The 20,247-nt window shown below is 46.0% G+C and overlaps 1 protein-coding gene across 2 annotated transcripts in view; it reads left to right on the top strand.

Moving 5' to 3' along the window:
• OLFM2 (olfactomedin 2) overlaps positions 1-20,247 on the top strand; it is a 502,740-nt gene that overhangs the window by 360,275 nt on the left and 122,218 nt on the right. The gene's annotated exons all lie outside the window — the stretch shown is intronic.

The raw sequence follows: 20,247 nt of genomic DNA, 5'->3' as shown, positions 1-20,247 counted from the left end.
CTTTATACCTTCTCCAGGTTTAATACATCTGCCCCCAAATTGTCTTGAGATTAAGCAAACACAGCAATTTTTCTCTAACGTCCTAGTGGATGCTGGGGACTCCGTAAGGACCATGGGGAATAGACGGGCTCCACAGGAGACAGGGCACTTTAAGAAAGAATTAGGATACTATTGTGCACTGGCTCCTCCCTCTATGTCCCTCCTCCAGACCTCAGTTTGAATCTGTGCCCGGACGAGCTGGGTGCACCTTAGTGAGCTCTCCTGAGCTTGCTAAATAGAAAGTATTTTGTTAGGATTTTTTATTTTCAGAGAGATCTGCTGGCAACAGACTCTCTGCTACGTGGGACTGAGGGGAGAGAAGCAGCCCTACTCACTAGAAGATAGGTCCTGCTTCTTAGGCTACTGGACACCATTAGCTCCAGAGGGATCGTACACAGGATCGCACCCTTGGTCGTCCGATCCCGGAGCCGCGCCGCCGTCCCCCTCGCAGAGCCAGAAGACAGAAGCCGGCGTGAGAAGCAAGAAGACTTCGAAATCGGCGGCAGAAGACTCTAGTCTTCATCTGAGGTAGCGCACAGCACTGCAGCTGTGCGCCATTGCTCCTACACTACACCCACACACTCCGGTCACTGTAGGGTGCAGGGCGCAGGGGGGGCGCCCTGGGCAGCAATTGGGAACCTCATGGCAAAAAGCAGCATATATACAGTTGGGCACTGTATATATGCATGAGCCCCCACCATTATTTTACACACAAAACGCGGGACAGAAGCCCGCCGATGAGGGGGCGGGGCTTCTTCCTCAGCACTCACCAGCGCCATTTTCTCTCCACAGCTCCGCTGAGAGGAAGCTCCCCAAGCTCTCCCCTGCTGAATCACGGTAGAAAGAGGGTGAAAAGAGAGGGATGACACATAAAATTGGCGCAAAAACAGATATACAGCAGCTACTGGGTTAACACTAAGTTACTTTTGTGATTCCTGGGTCATATAGCGCTGGGGTGTGTGCTGGCATACTCTCTCTCTGTCTCTCCAAAAGGCCTTGTGGGGGAACTGTCTTCAAATAGAGCATCCCCTGTGTGTGTGGTGTGTCGGTACGCTTGTGTCGGCATGTTTGACGAGGAAGGCTATGTGGAAACAGAGCGGGTACAAATTAATGTGGGGTCGCCGCCGACACCCGATTGGATGGATATGTGGAAGGTTTTAAATGATAATGTTAATTCCTTGCATAAAAGGTTGGATAAAGCTGAAGCCTTGGGACAGTCAGGGTCTCAACCCATGCCTGATCCTACAGTGCAGAGGCCGTCAGGGTCTCAGAAGCGCCCACTATCCCAAATTGTTGACACAGATATCGACACGGATTCTGACTCCAGTGTCGATGGCGATGATGCATAGTTGCAGCCTAAAATGGCTAAAGCCATCCGCTACATGATTATAGCAATGAAAGATGTGTTACACATCACAGAGGAAACCCCAGTCCCTGACAAGAGGGTTTATATGTATGGGGAAAAAAGGCAAGAGGTGACCTTTTCCCCTTCACATGAGTTAAATGAGTTATGTGAAAAGGCTTGGGAATCTCCAGATAGGAAACTGCAGATTTCCAAACAGATGCTTATGGCGTATCCTTTCCCGCAACGGACAGGTTACGCTGGGAATCCGCCCCTAGGGTAGACAAAGCTTTAACACGCTTATCCAAGAGGGTAGCCCTGCCGTCACAGGATACGGCCACCCTAAAAGATGCTGCAGATAGAAAGCAGGAGGGTATCCTGAAATCCATTTATACACATTCAGGTACCCTGCTAAGGCCGGCAATTGCGTCGGCCTGGATGTGTAGTGCTGTAGCAGCATGGACAGATACCTTATCTGAGGAACTTGATACCTTGGACAAGGATACTATATTACTGACCCTGGGGCATATAAAAGACGCTGTCCTATATATGAGAGATGCCCAAAGAGACATTAGCCTACTGGGCTCTAGAATAAATGCTATGTCGATTTCTGCCAGAAGGGTCCTGTGGACTCGGCAATGGACAGGCGATGCCGACTCAAAAAGGCACATGGAGATTTTACCTTATAAGGGTGAGGAATTGTTTGGGGACGGTCTCTCGGACCTGGTCTCCACAGCTACGGCTGGAAAGTCAAATTTTTTGCCATATATTCCCTCACAACCTAAGAAAGCACCGTATTACCAAATGCAGTCCTTTCGCTTACAGAAAGGCAAGAAAGTCCGAGGTGCGTCCTTTCTTACCAGAGGCAGGGGTAGAGGAAAGAAGCTGCACAATACAGCTAGTTCCCAGGAACAGAAGTCCTCCCCGGCTTCCACTAAATCCACCGCATGACGCTGGGGCTCCACAGGCGGAGCCAGGCCCGGTGGGGGCGCGTCTCCGAAATTCATTTCAGCCACAAGTGGGTTCACTCACAGGTGGATCCCTGGGCTATAGAGATTGTGTCTCAGGGATACAAGCTGGAATTCGAAGTGATGCCCCCTCACCGTTACCTCAAATCGGCCCTGCCAGCTTCCCCTATAGAGAGGGAAATAGTGTTAGCTGCAATTCACAAATTGTATCTCCAGCAGGTGGTGGTAAAGGTTCCCCTCCTTCAACAGGGAAGGGGTTACTATTCGACAATGTTTGTGGTACCGAAACCGGACGGTTCGGTCAGACCCATATTGAATTTAAAATCCCTGAACATATACCTGAAAAGGTTCAAGATGGAATCGCTCAGAGCGGTCATCGCAAGCCTGGAGGAAGGGCATTTTATGGTGTCTCTGGACATAAAGGATGCTTACCTTCATGTCCCCAACTCCCCATTTATCCACCTCATCAGGAGTACCTCAGATTTGTGGTACAGGATTGTCATTACCAAATCCAGACGTTGCCGTTTGGTCTGTCCACGGCACCGAGAATATTTACCAAGGTAATGGCAGAAATGATGGTGCTCCTGCGAAAGCAAGGAGTCACAATTATCCCATACTTGGGCGATCTCCTCATAAAGGCGAGGTCCAGAGAGCAGTTGCTGATCAGTGTAGCACGCTCTCGGGAAGTGTTACAACAGCACGGCTGGATTCTGAATATTCCAAAGTCGCAGCTGATTCCTACGACGCGTCTGCCCTTCCTGGGCATGATTCTGGACACAGACCAGAAGAAGGTTTTTCTCCCGACGGAGAAGGCGCAGGAACTCATGACACTGGTCAGAGACCTCTTAAAACCAAAACAGGTGTCGGTGCATCACTGCACGAGAGTCCTGGGAAAGATGGTGGCGTCATACGAGGCCATTCCCTTCGGCAGGTTCCATGCAAGGACCTTTCAATGGGATCTGTTGGACAAGTGGTCCGGATCGCATCTACAGATGCATCGGCTGATCACCCTATCCCCCAGGGCCAGGGTGTCTCTTCTGTGGTGGCTGCAGAGTGCTCACCTTCTCGAGGGCCGCAGATTCGGCATTCAGGACTGGGTCCTGGTGACCATGGATGCAAGCCTCCGAGGGTGGGGGGCAGTCACACAGGGAAGAAATTTCCAGGGTCTGTGGTCAAGTCAGGAGACTTGCCTTCACATCAATATCCTAGAACTAAGGGCCATATACAACGCCCTAAGTCAAGCGGAGACCCTGCTTCGTGACCAATCGGTGCTGATTCAATCAGACAACATCACCGCAGTGGCTCATTTAAACCGCCAAGGCGGCACAAGGAGCAGGGTGGTGATGGCGGAAGCCACCAGAATTCTTCGATGGGCGGAGAATCACGTACGAGCACTGTCAGCAGTGTTCATTCCGGGAGTGGACAACTGGGAAGCAGACTTCCTCAGCAGGCACGACCTCCACCCGGGAGTGTGGGGACTTCATCAGGAAGTCTTCACGCAGATTGCAAGGCGATGGGAACTGCCACAGGTGGACATGATGGCGTCCCGCCTCAACAAAAAGCTACAGAGGTATTGCGCCAGGTCAAGAGACCCTCAGGCGATAGCTGTAGACGCACTGGGTGGGTGTTCCAGTCGGTTTATGTGTTTCCTCCTCTTCCTCTCATACCCAAGGTGCTGAGAATTATAAGAAAAAGAGGAGTGAGAACAATACTCATTGTTCCGGATTGGCCAAGAAGGACTTGGTATCCAGAGCTACAAGAAATGCTCACAGAGGACCCATGGCCTCTGCCTCTAAGGCAGGATCTGTTGCAGCAGGTGCCCTGTCTGTTCCAAGACTTACCGCGGCTGCGTTTGACGGCATGGCGGTTGAACGCCGGATCCTAGCAGAAAAAGGGATTCCGGATGAGGTTATTCCTACGCTAATAAAGGCTAGGAAGGACGTGACGGCTAAACATTATCACCGTATATGGCGAAAATATGTTGCTTGGTGCGAGGCCAGGAATGCCCCTACAGAGGAATTCCAGCTGGGCCGTTTCCTTCACTTCCTACAGTCGGGAGTGACTTTGGGCCTAAAATTGGGGTCCATTAAGGTCCAGATTTCGGCCCTATTCATTTTCTTTCAAAAAGAACTGGCTTCTCTTCCTGAAGTTCAGACGTTTGTAAAGGGAGTGCTGCATATTCAGCCCCCGTTGTGCCTCCAGTGGCACCTTGGGATCTTAACGTGGTGTTGAGTTTCCTGAAATCACACTGGTTTGAGCCACTTAAAACCATGGAGTTAAAATATCTCACGTGGAAGGTGGTCATGCTATTAGCCTTGGCTTCGGCTAGGCGTGTGTCAGAATTGGCGGCTTTGTCACATAAAAGCCCCTATCTGGTTTTCCATATGGACAGGGCAGAATTGCGGACTCGTCCACAATTTCTGCCAAAAGTGGTTTCATCTTTTCATATGAACCAACCTATTGTGGTGCCTGCGACTACTCGTGACTTGGAGGATTCCGAGTTACTAGATGTAGTCAGGGCTTTGAAGGTTTATGTAGCCAGAACGGCTAGAGTCAGGAAAACTGAGTCGTTGTTTATCCTGTATGCATCCAACAAGCTGGGTGCTCCTGCTTCAAAGCAAACTATTGCTCGCTGGATCTGTAACACGATTCAGCAGGCTCATTCTGCGGCTGGCTTGCCGCTTCCAAAATCAGTAAAAGCCCATTCCACTAGGAAGGTGGGCTCTTCTTGGGCGGCTGCCCGAGGGGTCTCGGCATTACAGCTTTGCCGAGCGGCTACTTGGTCAGGTTCAAACACCTTTGCAAAGTTCTACAAGTTTGATACCCTGGCTGAGGAGGACCTTGTGTTTGCTCATTCGGTGCTGCAGAGTCATCCGCACTCTCCCGCCCGTTTGGGAGCTTTGGTATAATCCCCATGGTCCTTACGGAGTCCCCAGCATCCACTAGGACGTTAGAGAAAATAAGATTTTACTTACCGGTAAATCTATTTCTCGTAGTCCGTAGTGGATGCTGGGCGCCCGTCCCAAGTCCGGACTTCTTCTGCAATGCTTGTATATAGTTATTGCTTAAATAAGGGTTATGTTATGGTTGCATCAGGGTTATCTGATGCTCTGTTGTTGTTGTTCATGCTGTTAACTGGGTAAAGTTATCACAAGTTATACGGTGTGATTGGTGTGGCTGGTATGAGTCTTACCCTGGATTCCAAAATCCTTTCCTTGTACTGTCAGCTCTTCCGGGCACAGTTTCCTTAACTGAGGTCTGGAGGAGGGACATAGAGGGAGTAGCCAGTGCACACCAGTATCCTAATTCTTTCTTAAAGTGCCCTGTCTCCTGCGGAGCCCGTCTATTCCCCATGGTCCTTACGGAGTCCCCAGCATCCACTACGGACTACGAGAAATAGATTTACCGGTAAGTAAAATCTTATTATTTAACACATTGCGGTGATATCAGGGCAATAGGAAATTTTATTTTGCCACAAATTACCATTAAAACTTTGCCTGGGCAGGTCAGTGACGCTCAGTTTACCAGCAAAGGTGGCCTTGCAGCCTTCAAGCTGAAATGTTTATGTGTGGCCCAGACTTGGGCTACCAGGGATGCTTTTGACAAATAAAAATACTATATATGTTAAAATAATGTTTGTGTTCCTTCACATCAGTCTCATGCATCCCTGGACACATGTGCCTGAATATTATCTTGCAGAAAAGAAACACGAACTGTCCAGAGGAGAAAGCAAATAAAGTGGTGTTGACTAAGACAAAAATAAAAAATAAAACAAAGACAAGCACAACAGTGTTTGTTCTGTGTTCTGAAAATAATAAAGTTTTGTTCAAAACTGGAAAAAAAATAGTTGTATAGTAAAGTTAAAGTGCCCCTTGACCAGACTGATCTGTATGAGTGTACTTAAGTAACATATGATACGATACTTATAATGTTGGTAGTTGTACAGAACAGGCTAAGGATAGGTGAGGAGTACTAAACTAATGTTGGTACAGCAGAGGAAGTTGCATATCTACAATGGGTGCACACCCTGCACTTAGAGATTTGCAGATGTCTATGTGGCTGCCCCTTCTCCTATTCCATCTAACTGTGGCATGGACATCTTTCCGGCTATGTAATTGGGGGGTCATTCTAAGTTGATCGCTCGCTAGCAGTTTTTAGCAGCCGTGCAAACGCTATGCCGCCGCCCACTGGGAGTGTATTTTAGCTTAGCAGCAGTGCGAACGGTTGTATCACAGAGCGCCTGCAAAAAATGTTTGTGTCGTTTCAGAGTAGCTCAAAACCTACTCAGCGCTTGCGATCACTTCAGACTATTCAGTTCCGGATTTGACGTCACACACCCGCCCAGCGTTCGCCCAGCCACGCCTGCATTTTCCCTGGCACGCCTGCGTTTCCCAAACACTACCTGAAAACGGTCAATCACTCTGCGGCAACCAGTGCGACTGAAGTGCATCGCTAGACCCTGTGCAAAACTGCATAGTTCGTTGTGCCCGTACGTCGCGCGTGCGCATTGCGCCACATACGCAGAATTGCCGTTTTTTAGTCTAATCGCTGCGCTGCGAACAAATGCAGCTAGCGATCAACTCGGAATGACCCCCTTGGAAAGATGGTGCTACACGGCACATATTGTAGTAAACGTCGGGACGATTCAAATCTGATCGCTAGGCTGCGTTTTCTCACAGCCTGTGATCAGATCTGAATTGCGCGTGCACTGCAATGCGCAGGCGCGACGGACCACAGTATCGGGGATCGCCGGGCAGCGACAGGATGGTGCAAAAATACCGAACGCATCGGCGATCGCAAGGAGATTGACAGGAAGAAGGTGTTTGTGGGTGTCAACTGACCATTTTCAAGGAGTGTCCAGGAAAACGCAGGAGGGACCCGGCGTTTGGAGGTAGGTTTTCTGACGTCCGCTCCGGCCGCGATCATCGCAGCAGCTGAATAAGTCCTGGGCAGTGCAGAGGCGCACAGTGCACACACACCACACCCTCCCCCTCACAGGGATGCAAAAAACGCACCCTATCGATCAGATCTGAATTACCCCCGTCATCTTTTCAAATATGTATTGGGAAAGATGGGGTCACACATCGCTTTGCTCTCGTCTACATGTGTGCCATCTTTCTGAATAAACACCATGGGCCCAAATGACCAAGAATTGGGGAGTGGGCAACCTCATGGAAACAACCACAGCCTGTGTCCACTATCACATGTGTCGGGAGGGGCATCATGGTGAGGAGGCCCATGGCAATGGTAATCTGTGGTGAGCGCAGCGGTAGCGGAGATAGCCACCTTTCCAAAAGAGTGACGAGTGAAGCAGGCCTGCGAGGATTTATGTTTCTACTGATGGTGGTCACAAAACATGAAATATAGAAGATGTTGCCCAAAAAAATGTGTCAACTAATGTTGGTGTCGACCTTTGTCATATTGAACTTTTCACTCTGTCAATCCTTTGTACCTGTCGATCTTAACCACTGTTCACCTTTTGTACCTGTTGGCCTTAAGCACTATAAACCTTTTGTACCTATCGACCTAATTCATGTCGGCCATATGGTGTCGACCTTTTAACTGTTTATCTAGACAGTGCAGCTCTTCTATACCTCACCCATATTCTTGTTTTAAAATTTTAAGGAATATTTATGTCCAAAGAAGACTCTAGAGAAGAGTATCACTCACATTTACATATACAGTATACTTCTACTATCTCATGGGGTGTGGTTCGTTTTATCGACAGTATCTAGGTCGACAATGTTTAGGTCGACCACTATAGGTCGACAGTCACTAGGTCGACATGGATGGAAGGTTGACAGGGTTTCTAGGTCGACATGTGCTAGGTCGACAGGTCTAAAGGTCGACATGAGGATTTTTTTTTTGTGTCGTTTTCTTCGTAGAGTCACCGGGATCCCAAATTAGTGGGATCCCGCTCGCCATGCTTCGGGCATGGTGCCTTCGCTCCGCTACCACTTCGCTCGGCACACTTTACCGTTCCAATCGTAGTCCACGTGGATCGTTAAGTATGAAAAAATCCCCCCCCAAAAATGTGAAAAACTCATGTCGACCTTTAGACCTGTCGACCTAGCACATGTCGACCTAGAAACCCTGTCGACCTTCCATCCATGTCGACCTAGTGACTGTCGACCTATAGTGGTCGACCTAAACATTGTCGACCTAGACACTGTCGATCTTCAGACCTGATCCCATCTCATGACCTAAACTACTATTTGAACCATTATGAAATGATTGTGTTGTACAGACTTAGGGCCTAATTCAGACCTGATCACGTCTGTGCGTTTTCACACAGCAGGCGATCAGGTCTGAACTGCGTATGCGCCGGCGCATGGCAGAGATGCTATCAGTATCTCAGCCCAGAGATCACCTCTACTTGATTAACTTTTGCACGGCTACGATCAGGTCTGAATTAGGCCCTTAATTACTATTAGGTTCAAATTGTATCCTGGCTAGAGTGCGTGCAAAATAGACATTGTACATTTGTGAAGTTGCTGGAGTAGGAGCCAGACAGTAGTAAAGCGGAGGCATTGGAGGTGAAGGGTTGGCATACTGACTCTGGGACCCTGACTACGATGCACAAACTTCAATATTTGGTAAACCTCGTTATGCAGTATTTTACTCATTTTGAATACTGCTGTTGAATAAAATGTTACTTATAAATCCCAGGGTATAGGAAAATATGGCAAGAATTACATTAAAAGCAGGAATTGCACTGACGAGTTGGTTAATAATTAATATTGAAAAATAGACCTTTGTTTTCTAGGGACACGTCTTCAAAACCTGTAACTAGGAAATTAATGATTTTGGGGATTATAGACGTCGCACCTATTCTTCCCAATAACTCTTCTTTGGTAGCCCTTCCTCTACTCCCCACAGTGACCTAAATATTATTACAGGGAAAGGAAAAAGCTAAACCTCAATGCGTTATTCCCTTCCACTGCATTCTGTTCAGGGCAGCCAGCAGAATGCCAGTCTCCTCTGCTGCAGGCACTCTCTCCCAGTCACAGTTTGTACAGTGATTGTCAGAGGGGCTCTGCAATGCCAGTACAGCCACAGTTTAGCACAGTGGTTCACAAACGTTTTTGAATCGCGGCGCCCTAGAGTATCAGAATTTTTTTCACGGCACCCCTAGGCCAAAAGTTTCTTATTGAGAAATTTAGAAAAAAAAAATTAAATTAAGTAAAATGTGCTTAAATGTCATCCTTAGGTTCAGTTATGTGGTGAGGGACAGGATTCATTTCTAGTTGTCCACATCATTTATGATTGGAAGACATCAGCACTGGTTTTGCCTATTACATTGACCATAAATATTTGAATTAGTTCTTGACACCAATCCAAGGCACCCCTGCAAGTGTCCCGAGGTACCCCAGGGTGCCTAGGCACACAGTTTGGGAACCACTGGTTTAGGAGAAGATGAGGACGCTATTACTGACACTCATTGACTTCAGCCAGGACTGTGTGTTGCAGTGATAGGTCTGGCCAACAGAGGGAGCTGAGGAAATGAGAAGACATGAAGGTGGGGCCAGGACGGGATTTCAAGATCCTTCTGCACATGTGTAAATGGCTCACACTGCCTCCCTATATTGGCAAACAGTGTGCTACCCAGCCTGCAAATGCCATTCAAAATCAATAAATATTGGACCGGCTTGGGGGGCATATGCCTAGTCCACCACTGATCTAGGCACCCTAAGAGCCAAATATCAGTGCCACCAAGACAGTGAGAGTTATGGCCCAGGATTTCCCTGTTTGTTAATACCATCCTGAGATAGCGTTGAGAGAACAGATCTCAGTAATATAGGAGATATCCCCTTACACAGGGTCAGACTGGCCCACAGGGGTACAGGGGAAACCACCGGTGGGCCCCACTGCCTGGGGGCCCACTCCTTCCTCTAGGGATCAGGTTCCAGACTGTGCACTTGTATTATACATGGATGGTAGATATGTTTCATTACAGTGCACAAGTCTATTGTGTATTTCAAGCCTCTGTGGGGGTTGGCCTCACCCCCTTTGTAGGCTGACCACATCCCTAAGTATGGGCCCCTATCACTGCATTCCCCCGGTGGGCCCTTCATGCCCCAGCCTGACACTGCCCTTACACATATAGAGCAGTGTAAAAAAAAAAGCCCTATTGCCAGTGAACTAGGGTGGTCATTCCGAGTTGATCGCTCGCTAGCAATTTTTAGCAGCCATGCAAATGCATTGTCGCCGCCCACCGGGAAGTGTATTTTCGCTTTGCAGACGGAGGGCTGGCTTTTGACGTCACACACCCGCCCAGTGTTCGCCCAGCCACGCCTGCGTTTTTCTAAGCACTCCCTGAAAACGGTCAATTCACACCCAGAAACGCCCCCTTCCTGTCAATCTTCTTGCGGCTGCCAGTGCGAATGAAAACGTCGCTAGAACCTGTGCAAAACCACAAAGGCCTTTGTACCCGTACGTCGCGCGCATTGCAGTCCATACGCATGCGCAGTAATGCCGATTTCTAGCCTGATCGCTGTGCTGCGAACAACGGCAGCTAGCGATCAACTCGGAATGACCCCCTAGGTCTGTTTATTAAATTTCCCCACAGTGTGAAATTCCCCTAAATTCAATGCTAGATGTACATTAATCAACAGCGACACGAGGGACTGTAGACATCAGCATCTTAAAAATAAAATAACCCTCTTGAAATTGGATGTGTAATGACCTATTGCTCTAATGATAAAAACATGGACATTATAACTAAGAGGATGGATAAGGCTGGGGTCACATGACTGAACGCTGCATTTTTCCCCCAGTAAAAAAACTGCTCCTTTAGGGAGACCTTTACTAAGCAGTGGTAAGAGCGGAGAAGTGAGCCAGTGGAGAAGTGGCCATGGCAACCAATCAGCACTGAAGTAACATCTATAATTTGCTTACTACAAACTTATACAGAGCTGCTGATTGGTTGATGGGGCAACTTCTCCACTGGCTCACTTCTCCACTCTTATCACTGTTTAGTAAATGTCCCCCTTAGTAACACATTACAGTGAAGGGGAAATGCTCTCTGACCCTGTCACAAAAATACAGGTTCTGAATATATTAGACAACATTGACTCAACTCATTGTACAGGAGCGAGAGATCTCTGCTGTCTGTTGTTCTCTGGTAAATTGCTCCTGCAGTGATACATTTCAGTCACCGGCCAGCACTCTCCCCCTGGTTACATTAAAGTGTACATGGTGGGACTCATGCTTTATCAGTCTCAAATGGGTTAAAAAATTTACACTCTGAAAAAGCTTTAGATAAAAATAATGTAATTATACTCATTTGCTGAGTCAGAGGCCTCTCAAGATTCGTCCAGCTCTGCATAAGCCACATATGCTGCATAGAATGAGATCTGCTCAAATCAATTTATAGGCTGAGACAGGTGCTTGAAAGGGAGTTGTCATTTAGACAAGAAAAACACAACAAATTTCCTCAGCACACTGCCATAAGCAAGTAAACAAGGTGACATACTGTATGTAAATTGTTGTTGGCTGTCTCCTATGCTTTATACACTCCGGGCACTAGGACCTAGAGTCTGTAGGGAGGTGCGACCTCCAACCTGATAAGCTATTGCAAATGTGTAGCCATTTTCTTTACTGTGTAAAGAGATACAGTGCACTGTAGATACACAGTACTTGGCTCCTGAGATGAGACACCCAGATACAGTACCTGCTATTACCCACTGTTTGATACCACTGCTGTTAACCCCTGATTTACCACTGTGTTTCTACATTATCCTGTTACTGCTGTTTACCAGTAAACCCAGCATACTAGTTATGAACTATTAGGGCCATACTTGCCTACCTGACCCTCTCCATGAGGGAGAAAATGCTCTGTTCCTGGAATTTCCTGGTAATGTATGATTGCCATCACCTGTGGTGAGCTAGTTAATTGATAAGAAAGGTGTTTCACCACAGGTGATGGCAATCATACATTACCAGGAAAGTCCAGGAACAGAGCATTTTCTCCCTCATGGAGAGGGTCAGGTAGGCAAGTATGATTAGGGCTGAATTCAATTAGCCCGGTTAAGTGAAAAATGAAGGTATCGTTGAGCTTTAATGCCTGGGGATATTCAATTACAGACCCATTTTCTCATCTGTTAAATTAACCTGTTTTTGGGTGTTAACACATAGAATCTGGGATAAGTTCCCAGGCTAATGAGTTAAAACAGGCTAATTATCCGATGAGGCTAACTACCCCTATTGTTTAACAACTTGAGGTGCCAATCCATCCAAAAAGAAGGAAAAGGACCCACCTGATCCGGTGGCATACTTAACCTTCTCCATGGTATGGACCACACCCCAGGGAACCAACACAATAACTGCTTATATGACCAATGCCATTCTGAACACGGCCAAGACCAGGTCCCCAAGAACCACAGCACCCACCATACCAAAAACAAAAAACTAAACAGCCCTAAGACCCCTCAACAAATCATCTACAAACAACTCCTTCCAGGCCTCTGAAAGATGGACACCATCTCTAAACAGATGCTAATCTCTAAAGGTAATGGATGGGTGACCTATCTCTACACCACTACAAGCCTCAACCATTCTCCCAGCCACAGCATTGATCCCACGATGCGCCAAATCAGTTGCACCCAGCCTAACAACACAGCACCATATGAAACGCTGCACAATGTCAGACCAAAACACCCAAAGGGTCACCTGTCCATCAACTTCAAGAGCTCACACCTAATCACTGAACGCAAATCCAACGAAGTGCACATGGTGAGATTGGTGTCTCCAAGAGGGACTATCAGGAATATCAGCTATCTGAAAGACTCTAATGACTGCTCCAACACCTGTTGAAAAGCCGACCAACACATCCCTTTATGACCTATCCACTGCACCACATGATATTCGGGAAACTCCAACGAAGCCATGAAACGAGACATCCAATAAACATATGAATGCCCCAACAACCAAACAAATCATCCAAACGAGAACCTGCCAAAGAAATTAATAGACACAAATTAGTAAAGCAACAATGACCGTGGAACGCGATAAACCAGTAAACCAACCATGCGAAAGCAGTAACAATCTGCCAACGGGACTAACTGGCATGTGCCCTGACATGGTGAAAATGAATGTGAAACAATGCGAAATGAATGTGTTCCGTAGTCAACAGGTAATAAACCCAAAGTCAAGATGCAACGTCTCAAAACCCACCCAAACTGATAACAGATAACATGTGATGACCCCAGCACCGACCAAGTGAAACCCAATGCCCCCTACCAAACCAGTTGGTCTTGGAATGTTGCATCTTGCAAAGTACGGTGTCATCCCAAACCAAAACATGCGATGAAAGCAACAGTGAAATGGCCCTTCTGTAAGAAACAACCAGTTCACGCAACCTAAACACCCCATGGTAAGCCATGTCTAAGGCAAAACAAAAAAAGAGACCTCACATACGTCGGGCAAACCCGTGCCACAACCTGCAAAAGACAGATGGCGTTGCTTACCAGGTCCAAGCTCCAGAATGATTTGTTTTCCACAGCTTTCTGCATATGAGAATTGTAGCCAAATCTCTGAAAACGGCATTTTTCGGAAATTTAACTGCAAAACTAGCTTTGATGCACCCTGTCCTAAATATGTACTGGGGAAAGTGTGTAGCATAATGTGAATTGGGGGCACTGTGTGGCATAATGGCTCTCATTCAGATCCCATTAGACCTGCTTCCTGAATCTCAAAGTACTGATGTTCAGTACTTTTGCAGGATCCGTTCTGCAAGAGCCCAAACAGGTCCTGTGATGTAGAAAGCAGACCGGCATCAGACTATCAGTGACTGACAGTCTGATGCAGTTTTGGGGGTGGGGAGTGGGCGGCGCCAGCTTCTGTTAGTGAAAACGGAGGCATGTGCCACCATTTAGGGGGAGGGAAAAGGCCTAAGATTGTCGTGATTGGACAGAGATTTCCTGGCCTCTGTGACAGACGGCTTGCGCGTCGCCATAGGTGCCGCAAGCTGCCCGATGGTTCGTCAGTGATGTGTCTGATCACTACTGCAGCAGGTGGCATCTACTCTACTTGTAATAGACTTCTACTGCTGCATTAACATCCAGAGCTATCGCTATAGTAGCTATAGCTACTCCAACTGCATCTGAATTGGCCCCAATGTGTACTGGCAACATTAGAATGTGGCACATTGTGAGATAGGGCATTGCCACGGGGCATACAATGAACAAATGTTGCAGAGAAAGGTGTCTCCCTAAGAGCATTAAGCGGGGGCCCTTCCAAAATGTTGCCGTGGGGCCCACAAAATGTTGAATACAGCCCTGAGTACTAATTCTTAGTGCTTGTTGATATGATGACATTACTTGGCACTGTTTATACATTTATCATTTACAGTTTTACAATGTACTTATAATAAAATCACTTTTATATTATATTCCTGTAATCTACAGCTGACAGATTTGTTTATGCGATGGCATTCTTTATACAGAATACAGAAAATGAAGATGGTGTTAGGACTCAACAGTTATTATATATTGTGGATATGTTCCTTATTTTTTTTAGATAGGATTTCCAGAAGTTCTTATTGACCTCACGATGTCCCTACTCCCACTCAAGGCATTTTGCCACAGCCGAGATAATTAATCAATTTTCAGGATTATTAAATTTGTGCAGCTCCAGCAGGACGGTATCTGGCCGCATTTTGTGATTTAGAGTAAGAAAGCAGCTGGCAGCTTAGGAGCTATGAATCCTTAATGTGCAGCTGACACTGGGCGATTCAGGACGTAAATAGGACCAAATAACTTGTGCACTGACCTGTTGTGTCTTTACAATTATAGGTATATGACAAATAATAAGAATAAGGCGGAAGAGTTAAGGAAAGTAAGGCTTATTTTTGCTACTTACCAGTAAGGAACATAGGGATCTATTTATTAAGTTCCTGCAGTAAAAATAACTTTCTATTGCACTTATTACAGTTATAGAAAATCACCTACAGTATAGCGGCAATCATCAGCTCAATTTTATTGGCCCGGAACGGTAATTTAGGGGAACATTTACTAAGCAGTGATAAGAGCGGAGTAGTGAGCCAGTGGAGAAATTTCCCCATCAACCAATCAGCAGCTCTGTATCATTTTATAGTATGCAAATTATAGATGTTACTTCAGTGCTGATTGGTTGCCATGGGCAACTTCTCCACTGGCTCACTTCTCCGCTCCTATCACTGCTTAGTAAATGTATCCCTTAATGTCTTACTGGGCCAGTCTTAGGAGATCTCCGCCTCCATGACCGGGCTATTCGGTTCACCTATGTGCAATGCAGCTGAAAGCCTAGATTTGAACTATCAGATGCACTTTGTGAAAAGATTAAAAAAATATAAAAAATAAAAAAATGCTTTTTTCAAACCGTAAAGCATTTTTTTTTCATTTATTTTTGCCATCTTAGATGGCAATTATCGAAGGACTGAGGCAGTACATGTATCGCAGTGATCCTTGCTACGGTAAGTATACATCCCCATGCTTTGAAGGGCAAGTTTATCCGCCACAAAACAAGAGTTATCACGGTCATCGATGCACCTTTACTTTATTACTCTTTATAGTTTTTGCCACCCAGATGCCCACTTATGTTTTAAAACCACGCATTTATTATGAATAAATTCTCTAACTGTATTTTAGATACTTGTATTTGAGCTACAGTAGCAGGGGTGTTTTAAGGGAGGAGGGGGCCTGTGCGCAGGCTCCGAGTGGGCCCCCTCCTCTCCACGGCGCCATAGGCTCCAGAATTGTGACAGAGTCTACTGCACATGCGCAGGTCTCCGGAAACATGCGGCCCGTTGTGGTTCAGGAGACAAATTTCCTACTGTGCATGCAGAGTGGCCATTTTGGAAAAGATTTTTGCACCGGCTGCTCTGGCCGCAGCACCTGTCAGAAGGGTAAGTATAAAACAACATGGGTGCGGTGTGGGCCCCTCACCCCTGGACTCAGGGGCCCATGTGCACCGCACACATTGCACCCATGATAGAAACGCCAATGTACAGTGGCCTGTATTCAGGAAATCACATGTAAATTGGCCCCTGTTTTCAGCTAGGCAAGGGTATGGTGTTATTGTCACCAACACATTCCCGAATGCTTACCATAAGTCCTGCTGTGCCTTCATACCAGCTGACATTCTGGATGCCCTCTCTGGGAGGGGGCAGCAAGGATGGCTCAGCAGGGGGGGGGGGGTTGTGGTGGGTCCTGTGATGCAGCAAAGGGGCGGAGCAAGAAAATAGTCATGTGATTGCATCATCCTGGCCCCGCCCCTGCCACACAATGCTAGCATTACCAGCATCGTGAGGTGTGTGGCGGAGCTCACGATGATGCGATTCTGCATGAATTGCGTCATCAGACCGCCCACTTCAGGGGCCAGAAGTTCTGAATTCCGCCTCTATGATTCAGGTTATCAGAAACTCCCTAAGAGAACTTTTGACAAATCTGTAACTGCGCCTTAATTAAACTTTTTTTTTTTTTAAATATACTGTAATATATGCAAATATTCATATACATGCACTTGTCTGTAATCAAGAATTAATTTATTCAGAAAGTTCCCGTACATTTGTATTTGCTGGACAAGGAGAAACACTAATTGACTTACATTTGTTCTAGTTCATTTATTTTGACCTTTCTAGGCATGAGCTGACACAATGGTTTCCCGTCACCTCCATTCTTCAGAGGTTGTTGTACAAGTCTATTTCCTCCTGTTCATTGTGAAGCTTAAATTGTTGTGTGAGATTCTCTAAAGATTCCACAGAGGTCATTAGGGAACATGGAAAACCGCTAATGTGCAGCACAATGCTGTCTCTACTATGTGACATCTTTGCCCCAATTTTTACATTCACCGACATGTTTAATGATTACTCCCTGTGGTCTAGCCACGCTCATGCATTAGGAACCCTAACCTTATTTTCATTTTCCCTTGAATATATCTACAGTAAATAATTAGTGATTAATGTGTACAAATGTTATTCTGAAGGGGATTACCTAGTTTCTGATAAGGAGCTGTTCTGACAGCTTCCAGAATCCCTTTCTCTCCTTCCAGTACTCTACTTTCAGTCAACTGATGTTATTATCCCGTTACAAATAGTTTAGGAGCATGATATAGCGAAAACACATTTTGGGAAATAGGAAATTACATAATTAGGGCTGTGGTCCTGGCAGAAAAAGAACCAGGATTATCCACCGAGGCCTTCACCATCAATGGTTAATGTTTTCCACTATTGGCAGTAAACCATTGATGGATCACGACCCCACATGTGCAGTGATTAGAAGTCTGCAGCTGTGCATGCGCTAAGAATTGTGAACCATCAAGGCCCTGTCATCGATGATAAACTGTTGACCAAGTTTCCCTTTCTTAATAATTTTTGTCCTTTGTTTTGCACTGGTCATCCTATTTATTGTTGGAAATGATGTGTGTGCAGGTATTGATATTGCAGAATTACAGTATATAGGCACACACCAGCAGATGACAGCCCTGTTAGTTAACCAATGATGTTGGCTTATTGAAGATAAATTGTACGGACATACTGTTACATTTACAATGGTTATGGTGCAGAGTAGGGTTTCATAATCAGCCGGTGAGTGTATGTATACGGTGGGTAGTGGTGCAGGAACATTGGAATCACTGTGGATTGCAGGTAATCGCAGGTCTCTTTGGAGTTAAGCAGGAGACCTCTGTCTCCCACCATGCGTTTCATACCCTTCCAAGATGGCTCCTGCACATGCTTATTAGAGATCTCAGCAGCCATCCCTCCCTGGAGAAGAGGAAGACTGGGGTCTACATCTCTCATTTTTGTACGGATCCACAATTTGTGGTGCAGCGATGTACCTGTTACTCTAACTTCAGTGGAACTATCCTCATTTAGTGCGACTCTGCCACAGACTCTCTGCACTTTATAAAGGACCTTCTGTGTAGGCCACTGAACCAAGATCTATGAGTATACTCCAGTTCCCCATAAATATCTCATTGATAACACTAGTTCCTAGTAACTTGATTGGACAAAACGATTGCCTTCTGTACAGTATATACAGCAGATGACAATGCCAGGACACACCACAACTATTTATTTATTTTTAACTACTCCATATATGGCTTTTCTAATAAGTCAAATCAAACATGGAGCAGTCAATGGTTACATCTTTATGATCAATGAAGTCTGGGCGCTCAGTGCACTGAATCTATAAGCTGCGCAGCCGCTGCCTGCTGCCTGACAGATGACATGTTCTAGCTCCAGGTGCGTCTAGACAATAACTGAGATCATAGACTCTATAACATTGCTAACGCTGTGTAGGACATAACTGCAATTATACAAGGGAACGAAAAGACTTATTCTTATTGAACTAGCTAAAGTGGTTTCCAGCTTTTGCTGGAGCGTTGTTCGCTCATTTTCAGGTACCTGTTGTTTATTGATTTTGTCTGTTTTTTTTTAATTATTTCCCTTATGTTTGCCTTCCGGTTAAAAGTAATTTTCTGCAAACAAATCTAAGATTGTCTCTTGTGTAAAAAAAAAAAAAAAAAAGGTTAAGGATGGCCCAGAATAAATATGAAAATCACCTGCAGAAGTCCTGAGCAATAACACAGGGAGCTAGGAGAAATACAGGGAACAGTTATATTTTTTTAAGTGAGCAACTGTAGCATTGACTAGTGCTAGGGAGTTACCTACTGTAATAGATGGAAAACTATGTTCTATATCTATGGAATAGTGCAGTGGAGGACAGCTGTTGGGCCTAGAGCCTTGCGTGGCCATCAGAAGATTTTATATAAGACCTGCCTGGATGGGGTCATTTCTTCACTTTGCTCTGGTTTTCTATTGATCCTGATGTCACAGAATGGGGGTCGTTCAGGTGCGGTTGCATTCTTCGGTATAGGACGCAATTCGGCATCAGACTGTCATTAATGACATTCTGATACTGTTTTGGGGGTGGGGACGGGCTCTGTTTGGGAAAACAGAAATGTGTCACCGCCATTAAGGGGGCTAGGGATGGAGATTTCCTGGCCTCTGCTACGGGCAGCTTGCGTGACACCATGCAAGGCGCCCGATGGTGTGTGCTTTGATCCTATGCTGTGTTCTAGGATGCAGATGGGATCACTAGTGCAGCAGGAGGCATCTGCATGTAATAAACGCCTCCTGCTGCATTTACATACAGCACTATTACTGCCGCTTCCAAGGAAGCAGCAGTGACAGCAAATCTGACTGCTCCTGAATGACCCCCAATGTGCGCAGGGCATTCACAGTCCACATAGTGGGTTAATCCAAAATGAGAGAAAAGGAGATTGATTCGTTGGTGCTGGAAAACAAGGACCTAGGGCTCTATTTACTGTAATAAACTTAAATAAATGGCTTTTCTCCAGCATTTTTTGCTGGAGCCATAATTTTCTTTTCCCTATATCTAGAAAATTGAAACACGCAGAGAAATCAACAATTTCTCTATCTTTTTGTTTTTCCATTAATGATCCTGCAGCCCCACTGGATCTAATTGGGGCTGTGCAGGAACATTATATATATATATATATATATATATATATATATAGATGAGAGAAGCATCTCTCATCTTTTTTGACAAACATAACTCTGGATGGCGTTAAGTGTTTTTTGTTTTTTTTACTTTGTGAAGAGAAGAAAGCATAGAAAAGGCATTCTCTTCCTGCCTTTCATCGGTCCCCTGCCTGCCTCTCTACTGCCCTGACTCACTGTCCACTCCCCCTGGCTGTCTGCACCCCTTGCCAACCATCCACTCCCCCTGCAAGCTGTTTGCTCTCACGGCTGGCTCTCCATCAGCGCCGGATATCAGCATCGCTGAGTATCCAGACTGCTGTATGCACCGTGGCATTAATACGGGAATAGACTTTTTTCGCTTATACGAAAGATATAAATAATATTATCCCCAGGACAGCCATTTTTCTATTCGA

Source organism: Pseudophryne corroboree, chromosome 6 (genome assembly GCF_028390025.1).
Source record: "Pseudophryne corroboree isolate aPseCor3 chromosome 6, aPseCor3.hap2, whole genome shotgun sequence".
Lineage (NCBI taxonomy): Eukaryota > Metazoa > Chordata > Amphibia > Anura > Myobatrachidae > Pseudophryne > Pseudophryne corroboree.
Note: the sequence above shows the minus strand (reverse complement) of the source record. Positions and strands in the feature narration are given on the sequence as shown.